Genomic DNA, 15,868 nt, shown 5'->3' on the forward strand with positions numbered 1-15,868 from the left:
TTCCTTCAGCATGGTCTCCATAATTTACCAAACTGAATTTCATTGTCGTAACTCTACGTATCAACATAAAACTATCAACATAAAAAGATGACAAACAACATGATACATCTTCATAAGGCAATTTCAAGAAGATGACTAAAAACAATGATTTTAACAGACTGCCCAAGCTTATGGGGCCACCATGCAATTGGATACAAAAAGCTATTTTTCTTTGTCATTTGCTATGGGGATTCATAGGTGTGGCCCATAGCCTGTGTTTTCAAACTGTATAACAACATCTTTGTACACAACCTTTCTCAGAATTTAAGGGGACTGCTTCTAAGACTTTTAAGTTTCTCATCAATGTGTCCATGTGGTCTATAGTGGCATTGAAATATGCATAGGAAGAAGATCTCAGGATAAAAATATATGATCCCAATTTAGAATGTTTGTAGACCCACCTGCCCCTGAAATCTATTTCTGCTAAAATTAAGAAGGCAGTTCTCAATATTGTATTTCATTGGCACTGGATCCTGGTGAAACATCATAGTATTAATCCAAATATATTTCCAGTGTGCTGGGGGCGTTGTGGGTGGAACTGTACATATGTTAAGCATTACAATGATTTTTTCCTACAATTTCAGGCAACTCCTAAACCCAGATCCTCGTTTCCCACTACTGTCAAAAGATAGTGAGTTACATTTTTCTGTGTAACACAAGGAATTTGTTGCTTTATTGCTGGCAATAGTGCAGGCACAGATAGCACGCCACTCGAAATGCAAAATAGGGTTGTGAAAGAAAGGATGGTTGGACAGGATCTGGTCTGTGGCACTCTCCGAAAAGCTCACTTACCATAATAGACTGGTCCACAGCACTTCAAAACAGGATTGTTTTGAATCAAATTGGTTTCTGTTTTTATGTTAACAGAAAGTCAACTGTCAGGTCCCCAGTTACTCAGGTATCACTTTGGAGAGAACTAATTCTTCCACATGATGCTAAGCTTAAAACAATAAGCTACCATCTACTTGCTCATATTAATAATTCCCTCTACATCATCTTGTATTCAATTACAGAAAATGTGTATTCTGCTTTTCTCTCTGTGTTGCGTTTTTACTTTTTTATCACTCTGGCTACTTATTTTTTATATTACTCTTGAACTGTATATGTTCAATAAAAACATTAGGGGGGAAATTATATACTGCCCAATAAAAAGGTAAAAGTAAAGAACCCCTGGGCAGTTAAGTTCAGTCAAAGGTGACTATGGGGTTGTGGTGCTCATTTCACTTTCAGGCAGAGGGAGACGGAGTTTGTCCACAGAAAGTTTTCCGGGTCATGTGGCCAGCATGACTAAACCGCTTATGGAGCAACAGAACACAGTGGTGGAAACCAGAGCGCACAGAAACGCCATTTACCTTCCTGCCACAGAGGTACCTATTTATCTACTTGCACTGGTGTGCTTTCGAACTGCTAGGTTGGCAGGAGCTGGGACAGAGCAATAGGAGCTCACCCCATTGCAGGGATTTAAACCACCGACCTGATCGGCAAGCCCAAGAGGCTCAGGGGTTTAGAGCACAGGACCACCCACATCCCTACTGCTCCATAACAAAGGTGTCAACTAAGAGGTTAACAGTAAAAATTAAAACCATAATATATAAAAGTGAGACATAAACATGAAATAAAAAATGGCTACTGGCCAGTTTAAAAATGTAATAAGAAAGTAAGTAAATGGCTTGTGCACCATACACTAAAAGATTATCCTCCTAACTACAGGTCTCTGTGGTCTCTAAGAATGACTGAGAAGAACACTCTCCTGACTGAAAACATCATCTGTGTGCCAAATGCAAACAAAGAAATGCACTGAGCTACTTTGATGACTGCTTCACATCTAAACTTCCTCAAGATATTTTGAGCTGTGGATGACAGTCAATAAAAGTCTCTACTTGTCAAGAGTACATAATTTGCAATAGAGAATCTAATAATACACACCACTGTGTTGTGTGAACCCAGCAACTACTGACATAATTGTTGTATGTGCTCTCTGCCATAATTGGAACTAAAGTAGTTTATCCTCAGAATGAATGGCTTAGAGACTGGAGTGTTTCAACAAAAGACAGATCTCGACAGAAATTTCTCACTCTGGATCAACCAGCATATCCACATTTTATTTAAATTAAAGACAGCTGGAAGGTTTTATGAAGCAAGGATAAAAATAGGCATCTATCCAGTTGACAGAGGGATACCCCTGCCAAACTGTTTCCCTTGTGAAACAATCAGCTGCTTGGCGGTACTTCATCCATTCTCAAGAAAATTTTAAAAAAGGTTATGGAAAATGCATCTTGCATACAAGTGCCAAAATGAAGCAAACTCCCTAAACTAGTTAAATATCTCATTTTATATAAAACTAAATTATATACGCCTGAGGAGAGAGGATTGTACTATGTTTAGCGCAATCAACCAGGATGTAGGATTAATAGCTTTTATTGCAATGTTTTTAGAAAAGGTGGAGGATAAAGAGGAATAATTAGATCCTTGTATCTCATCTATTTGTAATAGAGAGAACATGCATTAATACATAGGCAAAGCCACTTGCTGTTAAGAACAACTTTTCAAAAGCAAAATTTTTCGGAGTGCCCTTTCCTCTGTCTCTGCATCCTATTATGGTGCTTTGAACTCCATATTTTGAAGAGTTATTACATCTTATAGTCAAACACTACTAAAAGGTAAGCAGGGTTATTCTGGTTAGGACAGGACAGACAAGACAGCTTTCACACTCATGCACATCTGACCTCCCAGTGCAAATGGCTTAGATTTTTATGAGAAGTCAAACACTTTAGCAACAGTACAGTCGCACCTCGTTTTGAGTCCATCCCGTTTAGGGTCCATTTCGTCGAACGTCTGCGGCAAACCCGGAAGTACCGGAACAGGTTACTTCTGGGTTTGCCGCTCACGCACGCGGAGAAGTTCTAAATCGCGCTCTGCGCACGCACAGTTTGGCGCTTTGTTGAGCATTCCTTTTGTCGGGCGTCTGGGGCTCCGGAACGGATCCAGGACACAAAAGGAGGTACGACTGTATGCGCAGCATGTGCAAGGTTGTAAATGGAAGCAGTTCAAGACTAACAAGAAGAGATATAGTAAGATAGGGGATTTCCTTAGATTTATTTGAATCAGACGGTCTATGGGCCAAGAGTAGCTTTCACCATAACAAAACAAAACCACTCCATAGTTACATAGAGAAAAACCTGAAAATACAAAATACTAAAACCTAAGCAGCAAAATAATAAAACAATGTGACAAACATGAAATAAAAGTCATAGAAGTGTTTTGCTATTATTGGCATGATGCTGAATCCTTCCTTGAAGCAGATAATGATGACCACAACTTCTAGGATTAGTCAAAATGTTTGAGAAAACACTGTACAGTACTGTACTTTATCTTTGTGGATTTCTGAATGGTAGTGACACATAGTATTCTCATGGAATCAAGTTCTCTTTCATTTTCATCTACAGTGGTACCTCGGGTTACAGACTCCACTAACCCAGAAATAGTACCTCGGGTTAAGAACTTTGCTTCAGGATAAGAACAGAAATCGCACGGTGGCGGCACAGCAGGCCCCATTAGCTAAAGTGGTGCTTCAGGTTAAGAACAGTTTCAGGTTAAGAACGGACCTCCAGAACAAATTAAGTACTTAACCCGAGGTACCACTGTATAACTTCCTGCCCCGCCGACACAGAAAATGTTGCAAGTGTATTGCCATTTTGTTGCTCCACTTGAGTCATTTATTTTGGTTTCCTCCCTGCTCCCCCCCACTAAGGTTGCTCCCGCCCCAGTAAAAGCTATTCATTAATGACAGCCATAGTCTTTCATAATTTTACTAGGGCCATAGGTTCTATTTGTTTTGTAGCCTACTTCAATCCTTCAAAATTGAACCAGCCCTCCTTCTTTAAGGCTCATGTAAACAAAAGGAACTGTAGTGAGAGATGTGGAAGGGGGTGCAGCATTTGACACAATAATTGCTACCTTAGTAAAGAAGTGATCAATCACTGATCAATGTTAGGTAGCAGACAGACTTGCTCTTAAAGTTCTATTCATCTTACAGATACAGTAACATATATTGGCATGGGAGTGGGCAGAGAAGGGAACTGTAAAACAAGAGAGAGGAGGAAAGAAATGAGGGCGTCTTGGGTGCAAGGGAGAGTTGGGAAAAGGAGGAGGCAGAGAAAAGGGGACTGAATTTTATAAAGGTGAGTGCACAAAGGGGGCTGCATATAGGAGAGAGGATCAGGCATGGAAATAGGGACGAACTGTGTGCAAGGGAAAGTTGAGAAAAGCAAGGACGACTTTTTACAAGAGTAATTGCCACCTGAACTTTTCCCTTGGTGAGCACCTGAGCAACAAACTGAAACTAACCTTGCTCCTGGAACCACCAACGTCATGTGCATATCCACCCAAGCACAGCACTGTGTTTAGCTTAGACACATCATGGCTGGGGTAAGGAAACTATTCAGCTCAAAGGCTGCATTCCCATCTGGGCAACTTTCCAGAGCCCACATGCCAGCGGTGGGTGGGACTAGAGACAAAAGTTAGTGGGGCAATCAACATGAATTTTAACTTTATGCAGTAGGCTAGTTTCTACACAGATCCCCATAAGGGACACCTACGCATTCCTGCATTGAAGGGGGTTGGACTATATGAACCTCAGGGTCCCTTCCAATTCTACGATTCTATGAGTCTGTAGCATGTCTATGCTGATTTATTTTTTTGTACTGGTATTGCTTCTTTTATATCTTATATTGTATTACATTGCATTACCATTTGAATTCTATGGAATGCAAATTGCAATACATACATGAGAAGAAACAAAAAAGCAGTAAAAATGCAATTAAAAATCATAACAGCATTTAGCACAGTGCACCGCAACTGCTACAATAGGCAAAAAAATCATTAAATGGTCCACCGAGACCATCAGCAATTTTCAAGCGGCCCACAAAGGGAAAAGGTTTGGCAAGCTGCATTATGCCATAAAAGCAATTCACTTTTAAGGTTAAAAAAACAGCTTTTAAAACAATGCAGGATGGTCTTCTAGTGAGAATGTTTTTTTGTGTGTGTGTTAATAGGCATAATAAAATGTGTACTTAAAGAAAAAAGAAAAACTGAAAAATGTGACCCAGATAGTTTAATGGTTCTGTGGTTCTCATTCATCATTTTAAAAACATCTCTGACCTAGTTTTATGTTTCTAATATTTGATATGCTTTTGCCAAAGAAATCAGATTACAATTTTTTTTTTACAGAAAGACAGTGCAACTGTTTGGAATGCTGAGCCATTACTAGATAATGCTAGCACCTAACATCCTATAGTCCCAGAAGGGATAAACTATAGACTATACCCACAGCAGTCATATACACAACATTTTTAGAAAAATACAAAGGCCCTTGTTCACATATACTAAGCTGCTGTTTGTTTAACAAAGGATGACTGAACAACAAACAGTCCCACAGGTGATCAAACAAACCATGGCTTTTTTCTCCAAAGCTTGATTTGTTTTCCAGTTGATCCTGCTTTGTAGCTAGATTGCGCACCTGGGTTGGGATGGGCAAACAAACCATTGCTATGGAAGAGTGCCAGGTTTACAAGTAATACCAAACCATAGTTAAAATAAACCAAATTAATAAACCAACAAAAAGCATGGCTTCAGATTGTGGGTTTTAGCATGTCCATATATATGTAGCTCAGCAGGGTTTGGGTAATCAAAAAACTATGGTGTTAGAATCTCAGGTATATAAGCTAATCACCAAATGGGACCTTAAACCTGGGTTACAGTTGCCACAACGGTATGTCTAGGGACCACCACCCCCAGATATTATTATCATAATCATCATCATTTCTATACCACTTTATGTTTTAAAGAAAAAAAATATCAAAGTTCACATTAAAACATCAAATAAAACAATTCAAAATAAAACAAATTCAAGCTTCAAGGAAAATATTTCAGATCCTTCTCTGTGACATTTTGCTTTTCCCATGTTTATTTACCTACTTAATTAATTTATACAGCTGCCCCATAGCAGAAGTACTCTAGGAGGTCAGTGTGGTGTAGTGGTTAGAGTGTCAGATAAGGGCTTGGGAGGCCAGAGTTCAAATCCCCACTCAGTCATGAAGCTCACTGGGTGACCTTGGGCCAGTCACAGCCTCTTAACCTGCCTCACAGGGTCACTGTAGGGATTAACTGAGGAGGTGGTGAACCATGTACTCTTTGGACAAAAAGGTGGGATATAAATGCAATAAAAAGGACCTGGGTAGCGCTGTGGGTTAAACCACAGAGCCTAGGACTTGCCGATCAGAAGGTCGGCGGTTTGAATCCCCATGACGGGGTGAGCTCCCGTTGATCTGTCCCAGCTCCTGCCAACCTAGCGGTTCGAAAGGACATCAGAGTGCAAGTAGATAAATAGGTACCGCTGCAACGTGAAGGTAAATGGCGTTTCCGTGCGCTGCTCTGGTTCGCCAGAAGCGGCTTTGTCATGCTGGCCACATGACCCGGAAGCTGTACGCCGGCTCCCTTGGCCAATAAAGCGAGATGAGCGCCACAACCCCAGAGTCGGTCACGACTGGACCTAATGGTCAGGGGTCCCTTTACCTTTACTAAATGCAATAAATAAGCTCTTCTGCTTACCAGCTTAAGAAAGCTGGAGGGGCCAACCAGACAGAGATGTAATTTGCCAACCTGCCATTCCAGAGACCTCCACGTGGTCGCAGATGCAACTGTGCCAGTCAGGCCTGATGCCTAACAATTACTGTATAATGATTGCAGGATACCAGCAATGGTTTTTACTACTGGATATAAGGAAGAATTATAAGTCTGGAAGGGCAAGCTTGATTTTTTAAAAATAGAGAATTAGTCATATTGTGTCACATATGAGTCCAGAGCATGTACTAAAAACACACACTCAAATGATGGACTAGCTTCCCCCACTTCTACAGAAGTCCCAGATTTTTCTTCTTCAAATAAGCCTAGGTTCTTTCAAAGGAGAGGAGATGACACATGTTAGAAATTGAGAGGCAGCACAAACATGTAGCCTCAATATAAATGGTGAACAAATTGTAGAACAGGAGAGGGGAGAAATGAAGCTTGGAAAGAAAGAAAAAGGCTATTAGCGCAATCCTTGCTATGGTAGTGGTACACACAAGATGGCCGGAGTCACATGCCCCTGGTTCAAATCAGCCCTATTTGCTAACAGGTTTTTCCAAATGAACACTATCTGCATAGCTCATTTCCACCCTAAAGTTTGTGTGATGGAAATGATAGGGGATAGTCTGAAAAATAACAAAGCTGCAAAATATTTGACACAGTATCCCAGAGCTGAACCAAATGAAGAACCTGTGCAACAAGGAGAAAGGCTAGAAAAAGAGTGATGAATGGAATGAAAAAAGTGTTAAAAGTAGTGTGGCTAGACAAAGATGAAAACTACAGAAATTTGGTCTGCTTCATACATATAGAAATTATCAATGACGGTATAAGGGTGTAACTCATGAGGAAACCAAGCTAGAGTCACAAGATTAAGATAATGAAACATATATCTGATGACAGAAAGAACTTCCGTAAAATAACTTTGGTTGCTCATAATAGATCAAATGGTTTTAAGATACCAGTCGAAAAGAAACAAACAACATCTTAAACAATAACACACTGATTATAGCATCAGCTTTTGTGGACCGCAGGCCACTTAATCAGATGCACTGAGTGTAATACAACCGTATTATGCATATGTATATGGATGGAAGTGGAGTTACAGGAGAAGTGAACTGTAAAAGTACAGTGACCAAAATGGCAGTTTAAAAAAATTAAATAATGTACAAAACAATATAAAAAACAAGCAACATATCACATAGGGAGAGGAGCAGGTAAATGAACCCATGATAATGTGGTTGACATTATTAGACTCTGTAACAGTGCTGGCTGGGTAGATATGGGGACAAAGCTGGCATGTGGTTTTTTGCAGTGTCTGGTTCTTGCATTTATGGGTTTTTTTTACCAGGCCTCCTATTGCTGGTTTGTAACTGTACTGGTCTATTACCCAAGGTCTGCAAGATAGGAGTGTCATAAGAACAAGCCATGGCAACATTTTCTGGGCCTCTACAAATGTAAACCAACCAATATATCTACATGCCAAAAAAAAAACAAAAACAAAAACATGCAGAGGAGTGTTTTGAAAATATGCCATGTGCAGAAATCAACAAGCATCCAAAATATTGTTCCCAAAGCATGATCCAATCATGTTCCTCTTTCTCAATAGGGAATAACCTTCCTGAAGATATTATCATAATTAATGATGGAGACAATGGAAGATAAAATCTTCCAGTTCTCAAGTCAGGGATTTATCAAACTCCAGATATCCAGAGGAAATAGCAAAACTATGGTCTAAAGGCAGGACAGGTTAATAAAAAACCAAACAAACGAACAAAACCTAGGACTGAGTTTATACACAGCTGCTGATAAAAATGAGTAGTGAAAATAATCCAAAAGGTTTTCATTTAGCATTAAAAACGGTAAAATAAATGGTATGAGTTGGATGTGTCTGACCCTGAACCTGACACATCAATGGGCATCAAGTCCCTAAAACCAAATGGTGTTGTGCCTCTAGAATATTAAAAAGCAATAAAGTAAGCACAAATAATATCATTTAAGAGTGTTTTATACACAGGTAACCCCCCCCCCCATTTGTGTATTAGCTCATTCCAGCCTCTTTGAGGTCGAAAAGGACTCATGTGTCAGTGGTTGCACATCAATCAAACGTGCACAGAATGGTTGCTGCCCATACTGGGGGGGGGGGGGGGCGCAATGGAGGAGACAATGGAAAATAAACTATTTCCAGTTCTCAAATCAGGGATTTATCAAACTTTATCAGGTCTGTTGTACAAATGTTCCAGGGAAGATTTGGTGCTGTAGGGAAGGAAAGAGAGAAAGGATATATGCTTGCCATATTTGTCTTATACAGATTCCAGTTACTAATCTTGTTCTCTGAGGAAGAATTGCCTCAACCTTGTTTGTAGGTACCTGTTGCTAGCTGGTTCCCTCACCTCCCTGCATCCCTGCTCCGGAGCTTAAGTTCCTCTTGGTGGGCGGGGGGGGGGGACTTCTCATTGGGTCCCAGTTCAAAACAGGGAAAAGGTCCAAAATTTCTCAAAGAGGTGGCAGTGTACGACAACCCCACCTGCAGGGGAAACAGCAGCCACCAGGACAAGAGGTGATGGTGCGGGTCAATGAGGAGTCTGGGTTCCAGCTGTGGCTGAAATAAAACACACTTCCTTTTTCAAAGTGGACAGCAAGACAACTAGGGAGAAGTGGTGCCAGAAGGCAATGCATTGGAGAGTGGTGGAGGGAAGAGTTCCCAGCCAAGGAACAGCTGCAAGAGCGGCCTGGTTTTTGTCTCGAAGCCTAACATACCAGCTCAGTGCCTCCTCCGCAACAGTAGTATACCTACGGGACCACCTTAAGGTCCATAAATAGTAACACCCTAGAGGTCCCGGGCCCTAAGGAAGTCAGATTAGCCTCAGCTAGAGCCAGGGCCTTTTCAACACTGGCTCCGGCCTGGTGGAACGCTCTGCCTCATGAGACCAGGGCCCTGCAGGATCTGATATCTTTCCGCAGGGCCTGTAAGACAGAGTTGTTCCGCCTGGCCTTTGGCTTGGAATCAACTTGATCTCCTCCCCCTCTTTCCTTTTTCTTTCTGTGATGGAACTCCTATTTGGGGACTTCCCTGGCTTTTTTCTGGCCCATGTAGGACCAGTCTGAATAGTTGGCCTTGGTGAAGACTTGACGTTTTCATCCCTTAAAAAGTTTTTGATTTGAGTTCCTACTGAAATGAGGCTGCATTTTAATGTTTTAATGTTGTATTTTAATCTTCTTTTTAAGTTGTATTTCAATCAATTGTTTTTATACCTGGTGTCAGCTGCCCTGAGCCCGGTCTTGGCTGGGGAGGGCAGGGTATAAATAAAATTTCTTCTTCTCCTTCTTCTTTCCTAAGTGTGGCCACCCCTGGGACTCACTGCTAGAGCTGATCCCAGTAATTGTGCATGCTACTTCTCTGCCAAGGGCACTGCAAAAGCCAACCCCCTCACCACCACTTGGTGGGACTCTGCATAGCTATTTGCTATGGAATTGTTCCAAGTTTCCCTGAGCGTAGTTTCACCTGTGATGCTGTCCTGAGCCCCCCAGTAACAACCTGATTATACTGCCCTTAAACATGCATCTCGTGCCTAAAACATTGTAATAACAGTGGTACCTCTGGTTACGAACTTAATTCGTTCTGGAGGTCTGTTCTTAACCTGAAACCGTTCTTAACCTGAGGTACCACTTTAGCTAATGGGGCTTCCTGCTGCTGCTGCCGCACCACCACTGTGCGATTTCTGTTCTCATCCTGAGGTAAAGTTCTTAACCCAAGGTACTACTTCTGGGTTAGCGGAGTCCGTAACCTAAAGTGTTTGTAACCCAAGATGTTTGTAACTCGAGCTACCACTGTAAATGTATAACAACAGAGAAAGGATTTTTTAAAACCCACATATAATAGAATTGCCATAACGTTTAAATGCATTAGTGTTTGATAAATTAACAAACAAGTGAAATCGACAAACAGATGTAACCTCATATTAATATTTTAGATTCCAGAAGAGATTACTGTATTTGCAGACTGATCCTCAATGTGTTCAATAGGAATTGCAGTTTACTCCAAGTATGAATAAGATTACAATCCCAGTTGTGGTCTCCCTCAGCAATATTTCCTACTCACGTGTACTTTCCCCAAACTGTCTCCTTAAAATTGCTTGTTCCCGAAATACCATTGTATTCTGGAATTCAGTGCAACATACAGAGAAGGGCTACATACCAAGTGAGGCATGGCAAAACAACTAGATCTATATTCTGTACACATAACCGTAAGAGAAACTGGCACATTAACAGCCCGCATTGTCAAATTTAGTCACTGGAGAAAGACACTGAGACGCTGGAATCTGATTCAGCATTTTTCCAGATCCTTACACTTCTCCGCCCCTTCACTTACAAGGGTTGCTTCAGTAAGCAGAGGGCTATAATTTAACAGGCTACACAAAAGTGGCAAAACTGTTCAAATATGATATGTACCTGCATTTCTACACACATATTTGGTTTCAGGAAACTGAATCTTAGAGGGAGAAAGACAAGTTTTTCCCCCCAAAAGAGTAACCATAAAAATTAATTTGAATTAAACCAGAGAAAACTGTGATAAGCCAGCTAATAGCCTTTCAGATATAAAATGTATTCATCTTGCACTACTTTAGTGTTATCATTAGAACGGTAGCTTCCACCTCTTGTAAAATATCTGCTTCTGGAACACTTCAAAAGTCCAAAGACAACCTCTTCTTGTGTCACTGATACCTGCTATGCATCCATTATTTCTTTCACATCTCTAGAGCCTTATTTTTTTTCTTGTTGTATATGTTTTCTTGGAACATGTACATATTCCCCACTACGATTCTTCTGTCTCCTTTACAGATTATCCCTTTCCACCTTTCAGTGCCACACTATCCTTCCCAGAATTCACATGACTTCTGGGAAGGAACTACATTTTTTATAAACCACCCAGAAGACTTTGGTTGATGGGAAATCTAGAAATCTACTGAGTGAACTTTCAGATACATCACACTAAACTTGCCTTTGTTAACAACTGTGTGGGGTCTGGGGGTTTGTTTTTACAATCAAGCAGTATAGAATTTTTATGAAATAATGAAAATAAAAGAGAGATTTCTTACAACTGCTGGTATTATGCGGATCTGTGACAGTGCTAGTTCAAGCAGGCACTTTCATTACCATTTCTGCATTATCTTAAGTTTTGCTCCTTTTTGCACAGGAGGCCAATATACATTATTGCAAAAATGGGAACTAACATTATCAAACAGTTATCTACAACAAAAAGCATTTCTCCTACTTCATCCTTCCCATTTCACCAATAAGCTTCACCATGCACTAGAAACCTCTTCTCATCCAAATGGTAGCCACCAGCTGTGCCGGCAGGATTGATTCTTCAACACCATGCCAACCCCACTATTCTCTGTACAGCTATGCGAACACATTCTGAAAGGAAACATTTTTTTCACGCCAATCCATGCTTGCAACCCCTTTGCCCTCAAGTTCTTAATTTGCGAGGCTTTCGCGAGAATTATTCCACACGGATTTGCATATCCTTGCAAGAGAGGCGCTATGTTGGTCTGCCAGCTCCACAGGGCGGAGTCCGCCCCCCCCCCCTTGCTGGCACTGCCTGAATGCCTCAGTCCTGAGCAAACCCTTCCTCTGACAGCCTCTAAGTCCGTTCTGAAAGCTCGGCTAAGTGCTATTGCTTTCCTATTTTTACGTTCAAATCTCTGCCTATTTGACAGCAATCCTCGGGAATGCCGCTGGGAGAGATTTCAGATTTGGGGGGGAGAAGGGAGCTAACCAGAGTACTAGACCAACCCCTCTCTCTCCAGCGCACAGCCTGCGCTTAACAGATTCCAGAAGGAAGGAGGGGTGTAAGGGTGGAGGCTGGATCCACAAGCAGTTGGGTATAGCAACAGACAGAGAAGGGATGTACTGTAATGCTGTTTTCTGCTGCAAGCCCATCCCTCCCCTCTCGCATGCAGGCTGGAGGAAAAGGGGACTGGCTCCCTGGGTTGCTTGCTCCGTGGAGACCTTTCCTGCATGCAGAAATGCGCTGTACATAAATACACCCAAGTCGTGCACTCCCCCCCCCAATAATTCAGAAAAGACCCTGCTGCACCCATTCTCCCAATGAAAACACACACACACACACACATAGATATGCATATATAGATGTGGGTATAGATATAGATATATATATACAGCTATACAGATGTGGATATAGTGGATATAGATATGGATATATAGCTATATAGATGTGGATAGTGGATATAGATATGGATATATAGCTATATAGATGTGGATAGTGGATATAGATATGGATATATAGCTATATAGATGTGGATATATAGCTATATAGAAATATAGATGTGGGTACAGATATATAGATGTGGCTACAGATATATAGATGTGGATATAGATATAGATGCAGATAGATAGATATAGATTTGGATATAGATGCAGATACAGATATATAGATGTGGATATAGATCTATAGATGTGGATATAGATCTATAGAAGCTCATCCCGGGGGTTGGGTGGGGTGAGGCAGGGTGGGGTACGTTTCGAAACATGAATCCCTCTCCCAACACTTACTTAGCTTTTTTTCGGAGGGGGTGGTGGAGGAAGAAGAAGAAGACATTCCTACCTCTAACCGCCCCCTCCCCACGCTGCAAGCAGGGACAATAAAAAAACGGGAGACCCTCCCCAGCGAGGGGGGGGGGAGGAGGAAAAGCGCCTGGCGAAAAGGGGCGGCGGTGTGTGTGTGTGTGTGTGTGAAAGCGGGCGGCCAGGCTGAGGTGCTAGCGGGGGTCTCTCTCCGACCCCACCCCACCGCACCCCCTTACTAACATCCCACCCCGGGGTAAGGCTCCGCCGCCTCTGCTCCTGGGGGAGGAGGCGGCGGAAGAAGAGACCCCCCCCCCACTTTCCCTCACACCCACAACGTCGGGTGTGGGGAGGAGGTTTCGGGGGGAAGGTGTGGCGGGGAAGGGAAGGCAAGCGGGGCTCTCACCGTGGCGGCGGCGGCGGCTGTTGCTCTTGCTGGACACCCGGCGGCGGCGGCTGCTCCTCCTCCTTTTCCCTCAGCGCCCTGGCTGGGCTTGGCTGCCTCCTCCGCCCGCCCGCCCGCCCGCCCGCGGAAACCCCTCAAGCCAAGGCTGACGAGATTCCTTCCTTCCTCCGACGCCTCGCAATCTTTCTCTCTCACACACACAAGCCGCAGCAGCAGCCACACCGCGAGCAGCTCCGCGCAGCCGGCCGGGCTCCCTCCTCCTCCTTCTCCTCCGCCCCGCTTCTCCTCTTCTTCTCCTCCTCCTTCTCCTTCTTCTCCCCTCAGTCAGCTCACTTCCGGCGCGCAGGCCTCGCCGCGCCTCCCCGCCTTTCTCCTCCTCCGGCGGCGGCAAGGAGATGCCTCTCGCCCGGCTCCGCTCCGACTGGGCCTCCCGCGCGAGGAGGAGGAGGAAACTAGCCTCGCCCTCCAAGCGCCCCTCCCGCCAATCCGCGGAACGAGAGCTCCTCTGAGCATGCGAAGAGTCCCCCCGCCTCTAGGAGCCAAACTCCGGCGTCCCTCCGGCCCCGCCTCCAAACAAATATTCGACGGAGCCCCCCGCAAAACAACAGTTGATGGGCCTTGCCATTCAAATGGCATCATGCGATGGGTTATGTGGGAAGGGGCTTACCTACTGCCCCCCTCCATAAAATAATAATAATAATAATAATAATAATAATAATAATAATAATAATAATTTATACCCCGGTTTCCAGAATATGTGCAGAGGAGGGCAGCCTAGAGGATGAAAGGTCTGGAAATCAAACTTTATGAGGAATAAAAAGAATAAAAAATTGTCCAGTAGCACCTTAGAGACCCAACTAAGTTTTTTCTGGGTATAAGCTTTCGTGTGCATGCACACTTCTTCAGATGCCAAATTATAAGGAAGAGTTGAGGAAGTTTGGTATCTTTAACTTGGATAATAATAATACCCCGCCCATCTGGCCAGGTTTTACCAGTCACTCTGGGCGGCTTATAGCACATAAAAAATGATAAAACATTGGACGTTAAAAAATTCCCAATACGGGGTTGCCTTCAGATGTCTTCTAAAAGTCAGATAGTCTTGACCATGGGTAGGCAAACTAAGGCCTGGGGGCTGGATCCAGCCCAATCGCCTGGGCTCCGACTCTCAACCCTGAAATTTAAGATCATGCGCCTTGTGCTTGCCGGCTGAGCTGAGGTTCTTTGCCAAGGCATGAAGAACCCTTTACACAAATATAAGATGGGTTGCCGGTTGGCCGAGGCGGTAATCTTTCGTAATGTGGCTCCCTGTGCGAGGCCAGAATTTGGTGCCCCCAAGGAATCTTCTGGGACGCGGGTGGGGCTGTGGGTTAAACTACAGAGCCTAGGACTTGCCGATCAGAAGGTCGGTGGTTCGAATCCCCGCGACGGGGTGAGCTCCTATTGCTCGGTCCCAGCTCCTGCCCACCTAGCAGTTCGAAAGCATGTCAAAGTGCAAGTAGATAAATAGGTACTGCTCCAGTGGGAAGGTAAACGACGTTTCCGTGCGCTGCTCTGGTTCGCCAGAAGCGGCTTTGTCACGCTGGCCACATGACCCGGAAGCTGTACACCGGCTCCCTCGGCCAATAAAGCGAGATGAGCGCCGCAACCCCAGAGTCGGTCATGACTGGACCTAATGGGTCCTTTTAAGGAATCTTCTCCATTACAGATCTTCTCACCCTAAATATGTTGCTGCAGTCCTTTTTAGCGTATGTGGTGGTCTTGTAGTAAGGCTTACTGGGAAATGGTATACAGTAATACCTCTGTGAATGTCTGCCTTGTCTAGCATCCGCTTCGGCGAACGTACATGGCAAACACGGAAGTACCGGAACGGGTTACTTCTGGGTTTGCCGCTCGCGCATGCACAGGGGCTAAATCGCGCTTCGCACGTGTGCAGAAACGCAAACCGCTCCGCAAAACAAGGTGCAACTGTACTGTATAATGAATTGAAAAAGATGTTTAAAATAACGTTTGTAAAAACAACAACCCAGAACCCTTCCTTTTGGCAATTATAGTCATACCTCAAGTTGAATGTGCTTCGGGTTAAGCACGTTCGAGTTCCGCTCCACGGCAACCCGGAAGTAACGGAGCACGTTACTTCCAGGTTTCGCCGCTCACGCATGCGCTGACGCTCAAAATGACGTCACACGCATGCGCGGAAGCGGCGAAACGCAA

At 43.5% G+C, this 15,868-nt stretch overlaps 1 protein-coding gene and 1 long non-coding RNA gene across 6 annotated transcripts in view; both read right to left on the minus strand.

Moving 5' to 3' along the window:
- RAPH1 (Ras association (RalGDS/AF-6) and pleckstrin homology domains 1) overlaps positions 1-14,103 on the minus strand; it is a 73,572-nt gene extending 59,469 nt beyond the window's left edge. For 2 of the 5 annotated variants that reach the window (XM_083704167.1, XM_083704166.1), the window contains exon 1: positions 13,658-14,103. The gene's annotated coding sequence lies outside the window, so the exon portion shown is untranslated. The remainder of the gene's footprint in view (positions 1-13,657) is intronic. The other 3 variants (XM_083704169.1, XM_083704168.1, XM_083704170.1) reach the window with 2 other exon arrangements.
- LOC310833437 overlaps positions 1-15,868 on the minus strand; it is a 309,440-nt gene that overhangs the window by 180,055 nt on the left and 113,517 nt on the right. The window lies entirely within an intron of this gene.

Source organism: Podarcis gaigeae (genome assembly GCF_964106915.1).
Source record: "Podarcis gaigeae genome assembly, chromosome: 1".
Lineage (NCBI taxonomy): Eukaryota > Metazoa > Chordata > Lepidosauria > Squamata > Lacertidae > Podarcis > Podarcis gaigeae.